Source organism: Triticum dicoccoides, chromosome 4A (genome assembly GCF_002162155.2).
Source record: "Triticum dicoccoides isolate Atlit2015 ecotype Zavitan chromosome 4A, WEW_v2.0, whole genome shotgun sequence".
Classification (NCBI taxonomy): Eukaryota; Viridiplantae; Streptophyta; class Magnoliopsida; order Poales; family Poaceae; genus Triticum; species Triticum dicoccoides.
In genome coordinates, this window is record NC_041386.1 from 630,546,091 (window position 1) to 630,552,738 (window position 6,648).

General features: G+C 43.7%; 1 long non-coding RNA gene across 1 annotated transcript; it reads right to left on the reverse strand.

Moving 5' to 3' along the window:
• Nucleotides 1-3,873: 3,873 nt before the first annotated feature.
• On the reverse strand, nucleotides 3,874-6,184 carry LOC119289465. The gene is made up of 3 exons (XR_005141513.1): nucleotides 5,762-6,184; nucleotides 5,198-5,299; nucleotides 3,874-5,120 (listed from the first exon to the last, which is right to left on the reverse strand). It is a non-coding gene; the product is annotated as an uncharacterized LOC119289465 (long non-coding RNA).
• Nucleotides 6,185-6,648: the final 464 nt, after the last annotated feature.

Sequence of the window (6,648 nt, forward strand, 5' to 3'; positions counted from 1 at the left end):
TGATAATGATCATGAAACTTCAGAACAAGATACTACTGAACCTCGTAGATCAACCAGAGTAAGATCCGCGCCGGAGTGGTACGGTAATCCTGTTCTGGAAATCATGCTACTAGATCATGATGAACCTACGAACTATGAAGAAGCGACGGTGAGCCCAGATTCCGCAAAATGGCTTGAAGCCATGAAATCTGAGATGGGATCCATGTATGAGAACAAAGTATGGACTTTGGTTGACTTGCCCGATGATCGGCAAGCAATTGAGAATAAATGGATCTTCAAGAAGAAGACTGACACTGACGGTAATATTACTGTCTATAAAGCTCGACTTGTCGCAAAGGGTTTTCGACAAGTTCAAGGGGTTGACTACGATGAGACCTTCTCACCCGTAGCGATGCTTAAGTCTGTCCGAATCATGTTAGCAATTGCCGCATTTTATGATTATGAAATTTGGCAGATGGATGTCAAAACTGCATTCCTGAATGGATTTCTGGAAGAAGAGTTGTATATGATGCAACCGGAAGGTTTTGTCGATCCAAAGGGAGCTAACAAAGTGTGCAAGCTCCAGCGATCCATTTATGGACTGGTGCAAGCCTCTCAGAGTTGGAATAAACGCTTTGATAGTGTGATCAAAGCATTTGGTTTTATACAGACTTTCGGAGAAGCCTGTATTTACAAGAAAGTGAGTGGGAGCTCTGTAGCATTTCTGATATTATATGTGGATGACATATTACTGATTGGAAATGATATAGAATTTCTGGATAGCATAAAGGGATACTTGAATAAGAGTTTTTCAATGAAAGACCTCGGTGAAGCTGCTTACATATTAGGCATAAAGATCTATAGAGATAGATCAATACGCTTAATTGGACTTTCACAAAGCACATACCTTGACAAGATTTTGAAGAAGTTCAAAATGGATCAAGCAAAGAAAGGGTTCTTGCCTGTGTTACAAGGTGTGAAGTTGAGTCAGACTCAATGCCCGACCACTGCAGAAGATAGAGAGAAAATGAAAGATGTTCCCTATGCTTCAGCCATAGGCTCTATCATGTATGCAATGCTGTGTACCAGACCTGATGTGTGCCTTGCTATAAGTTTAGCAGGGAGGTACCAAAGTAATCCAGGAGTGGATCACTAGACAGCGGTCAAGAACATCCTGAAGTACCTGAAAAGGACTAATTATATGTTTCTCGTATATGGAGGTGACAAAGAGCTCATCGTAAATGGTTACGTTGATGCAAGCTTTGACACTGATCCGGACGATTCTAAATCGCAAACCGGATACGTGTTTACATTAAACGGTGGAGCTGTCAGTTGGTGCAGTTCTAAACAAAGCGTCGTGGCGAGATCTACATGTGAAGCGGAGTACATAGCTGCTTCGGAAGCAGCAGACGAAGGAGTCTGGATGAAGGAGTTCATATACGATCTAGGTGTCATACCTAGTGCATCGGGTCCAATGAAAATCTTTTGTGACAATACTGGTGCAATTGCCTTGGCGAAGGAATCCAGATTTCACAAAAGAACCAAGCACATCAAAAGACGCTTCAATTCCATCCGGGATTTAGTCCAGGTGGGAAACATAGAGATTTGCAAGATACATACGGAGCTGAATGTAGCAGACCCGTTGACTAAGCCTCTTCCACGAGCAAAACATGATCAGCACCAAAGCTCCATGGGTGTTAGAATCATTACTGTGTAATCTAGATTATTGACTCTAGTGCAAGTGGGAGACTGAAGGAAATATGCCCTAGAGGCAATAATAAAGTTATTATTTATTTCCTTATATCATGATAAAAGTTTATTATTCATGCTAGAATTGTATTAACCGGAAACATAATACATGTGTGAATACATAGACAAACAGAGTGTCACTAGTATGCCTCTACTTGACTAGCTCGTTAATCAAAGATGGTTATGTTTCCTAACCATGGACAAAGAGTTGTCATTTGATTAACGGGATCACATCATTAGTTGAATGATCTGATTGACATGACCCATTCCATTAGCTTAGCACCCGATCGTTTAGTATGTTGCTATTGCTTTCTTCATGACTTATACATGTTCCTATGACTATGAGATTATGTAACTCCCGTGTGCCGGAGGAACACTTTGTGTGCTACCAAACGTCACAACATAACTGGGTGATTATAAAGGTGCTCTACAGGTGTCTCCAAAGGTACATGTTGGGTTGACGTATTTCGAGATTAGGATTTGCCACTCCGATCATCGGAGAGGTATCTCTGGGCCCTCTCGGTAATGCACATCACTTAAGCCTTGCAAGCATTGCAACTAATGAGTTAGTTGCGGGATGATGTATTACGGAACGAGTAAAGAGACTTGCCGGTAACGAGATTGAACTAGGTATTGGATACCGACGATCGAATCTCGGGCAAGTAACATACCGATGACAAAGGGAACAACGTATGTTGTTATGCGGTCTGACCGATAAAAGATCTTCGTAGAATATGTAGGAACCAATATGGGCATCCAGGTCCCGCTATTGGTTATTGACCGGAGATGTGTCTCGGTCATGTCTACATTGTTCTCGAACCCATAGGGTCCGAACGCTTAAGGTTACGATGACAGTTATATTATGAGTTTATGCATTTTGATGTACCGAAGTTTGTTCGGAGTCCCGGATGTGATCACGGACATGACGAGGAGTCTCGAAATGGTCGAGACATAAAGATTGATATATTGGAAGCCTATGTTTGGATATCGGAATTGTTCCGGGTGAAATCGGGATTTTACCGGAGTACCGGGAGGTTACCGGAACCCCCCGGGAGCTATATGGGCCTTAGTGGGCCTTAGTGGAAGAAGAGGAGAGCCGGCCAGGGCTGGGCCGCGCGCCCCTCCCCCCTAGTCCGAATAGGACAAGGAGAGAGGGGGCTGGCGCCCCCCTCCTTCTCTCTCCCTCTTTTCCCACCTCGCGAGTCCTATTCCAACTAGGATTTGGGGGGAAGTCCTACTCCCGGAGGGAGTAGGGCTCCTCCTGGCGCGCCCTATGATGGCCGGCCGGCCTCCCCCTCTTGAACCTTTATATACGGAGGCAGGGGCACCCCTAGAGAGACAAGTTGATCCACGTGATCATAATCTTAGCCGTGTGCGGCGCCCCCTTCCACCGTAGTCCTCGATAATATTGTAGCGGTGCTTAGGCGAAGCCCTGCGACAGTAGTACATCAAGATCGTCACCACGCTGTCGTGCTGACGGAACTCTTCCCCGACACTTTGCTGGATCGGAGTCCGGGGATCGTCATCAAGCTAAACGTGTGCTAGAACTCGGAGGTGCCGTAGTTTCGGTGCTTGATCGGTCGGGCCGTGGAGACGTACGACTACATCAACCAAACGCTTCCGTTGTCGATCTACAAGGGTACGTAGATCACACTCTCCCCTCTCGTTGCTATGCATCACGATGATCTTGCGTGTGCGTATGAATTTTTTTGAAATTACTACGTTCCCCAACAAAATTCCACAGCAAGTAAGTTGTTATTTGAAAATGTACACACAGAGATAAGAGAGAACTTATATATGGACATGTAAAAAAAATCTGTCTGAATTCAGTAGATATTATTTCTCTCTATCAATGTATAGCTGTTGTATTAGGAGGATCTGTTTGTTTGAATAAAAATTAACCCATATATTTTAAGCTATATATTTTAAGCTATATAGAATCATGTAACTGAAATAGTAGTACATAGCTACAATGGCATGCATCCTATTGGCTCTTACACAGTAATAACTGGATCACTATGTAATCATGTTACTGAAACAATACATAAGCACATGCAGTCTGCATGTCAAGTTTTCTCTAAGAATAAATTTAGGTATATGTCACAATAAAATCGGAGTAGAGATTGTTCAATAGAAAACTGGTAGTTCACTTTGTTTCGTATATCCAGTTGTCTCTACTAAGAGTTTTACTGCAAGCAAAAAACTTGAACAAATCTGAGCCTTCGATCCAAAATTAAAATCTGCAGATCTGAAAATAAAAAAGGGACCGATAGAACAAAACATGGAAACTAAGAAGTAGTTCTTATTCGAACAACTTAGATTGGCAATTGTGTATTGCAAGGGGGAACGGCTAGTCCATACAAACCAATCTCCTTATCGTCATTGAGTTGTCTAAGATTGGCGATTGTATTTGCGGCATACCATTTGATGTTTGTTATGAGAGCCTGATGATCTACCCTGTTCTGGATAAGTGTTCCTCTTCACTTTATATTTTGGTGTTACCGTCCGGCTTCTCAATGATGACCACGATATTGTTAACTTTGATGGAATGCCCATTAACAGAGGACGAGTATGGACCTGCAATTTAGAATTACAAAAATAGTGGTTAGCCTCTGTACACGTCAAATGAGATGGGCATGTATAAACAATAAATATCTCTTGAAGTTTAAAGCCAAAAGTTTAGATCCAGTATGCATAATTAACATTAACATGACTTCAAGGGTTACAGTGTGGTGTTTATGAAGGATTCGAAAGTGATTAACTAATACATTCAGAAATCCTCATTCAGAATCAGAACGGCATAGATATTCCACTTAGGGTATACGAGCCTGCTAAGATGTTCAACTTTTTGTTAGCAGCTCTTGCAAAGATGACTAAAGATATTATCATGACAAGGGGGAGAAAGAGAAAGAGAAGGATTAAGAAGAAGTGCTTGCTAAGGAAGAATACAAAATAAGAACACTGTCTTAAATGTGCGTTTTCCATCCTTATACAATCCTTGTTGAGCACTAAACTACCTGAAAAACAAGAAAGCGGGATAAGATTAACACAAAATGAATGTGCCAAAAGAAAACATACATAAATGAATATTTCATCTCAAGATGAACCCATACGTCCATATCTAGCTTGCCATGGATTGTAGGAATATTTCATCTCAAGATGAACCCATACGTCCATATCTAGCTTGCCATGGATTGTAGGAAAAATCATTTGAAATCATATTTGTTTAGCTGGCTGCTCCGCCCCTCTATTCCAGCCGCTGAGGGCATGACCGTGGTCATCTCCTCCACTGACGCCGCGCTGAGACATTGTTCCGGAGCGTCCGTGAAGAGCGGCGGCTGTTCACGTGTATTGGTGGGTGTGATCATATCATTTATCACATGATCCTGTACCTAAATCCAAAACACACAACTTCAAAAGCTGAACCGATATAAGTAAGAGAAGAATACTGAATATATACCAAATGCACCTTCTGCCTATAATCGATGAAGCTGGTGCTTTCCTACATGAATGCCACTTCCAACTGTTGGCTCATTTTCAGTTTTTGTCCGGTGAGGCAAAATAATGGCAACTGTTGGCGCACAAAACAGGAATTACGCACGCAAGCATAAATAAAATGATATAACATGAAAGAGGAGAAGACCAGTGATAATTTCCTACCCTCGTCAATAGTCAGACCAGCAAAATTCATAGCAACATGGGCTTATCCCATGCATATCTCAAACAATCCAGAACAAGTATATTTCCTCAGGCTCATTATCAAATGATAGGTTGCATAGGCAAGTCACATAACCCAAGGCAATATATACTACAGCCAAGTCATAAAGTCTGCAGCTAAATTTCAGAGAGAAGAAATTATCGAAAGATTATTAATATTTCCCTACAGCCTAGTTGAACTTTCATCGAACACCTTGAAGGCATAGAACAAACAAAGATGATGTTTTTGGGGGATTAAATAAAAAGAGATGAATGTAAAAGAGAGGGGAGAAGGCAAATCAGGGGATAGAGATAGAGAGAGCAGCGAGCGGATTACCTGGCTCCAGGAGCTATGGTCGTTTCTTGATGTGGCCGTTATCAGCTCCACCAGTCATGCCCATGTCCGATCCCCACCAGTCAACAATCATGCCCATGTCTGATTCACGCTAGGGTCTGCCATCAATCCATGTCGCCTCTTCATGGGAACATCCTCTTCCTGGCTCCTCCGATGGCCGATGCCCTCTCCACCTCCTTCATGGCGTAAAGTGGCGAGGGCAAGAGATGAGGAGATGCCATCAGAAAGGAAGAAGCGACGGCAGAGGAAAGGAGGCCATGGCATCCAGGAAGGAGGGACGAGGCTGCAACGGCCGACGGGGTCTGGGATGGCTGGTTGGGAGGACGAGGCGGCGGGCAAGGAGAGGAGGAAAGAAGCCGAGAAGGGGAGGCACTGGCGCCAGGGCTGGGCGTCGCGCACCCTAGCTGGCCTCCACTGAGTGGCCCTGCCCAATCCATAATGTTAGACAGTAAAAAGAAGACGCATCGTGGTCGCCATCGCGAGATCCGCCGCCGCCGGGGGAGAGGCAGCAACGAGCGCGAGGGGAATGGGATGAAAGGGAGACGAGACGAGAGAGAGGAAGCGTGCTTGGGAAGGAAGAGGAACCGAGGACAACGGGCTGCTCGATGCCAAATTGCCAATCGCTAAATGCTACGTACGTGGCTATCGTGAGAAGGCGCCCTTTGTGCGCACCTGAATGTGTTTAATTCTCCACGTTCCCTATAGACAATACTCAATACACCTGCTACAACCCGTCGTCTATTTTGGTGTCTATAGAACGACCCACGTCTGTAGAAAAATCTCAACAATCAACACAGTTCCTCTTCCTCCTCCAGTGTACCGTATTTTTGATCCTTTTACTACATAAATTCATCATCTATCAATCCAAA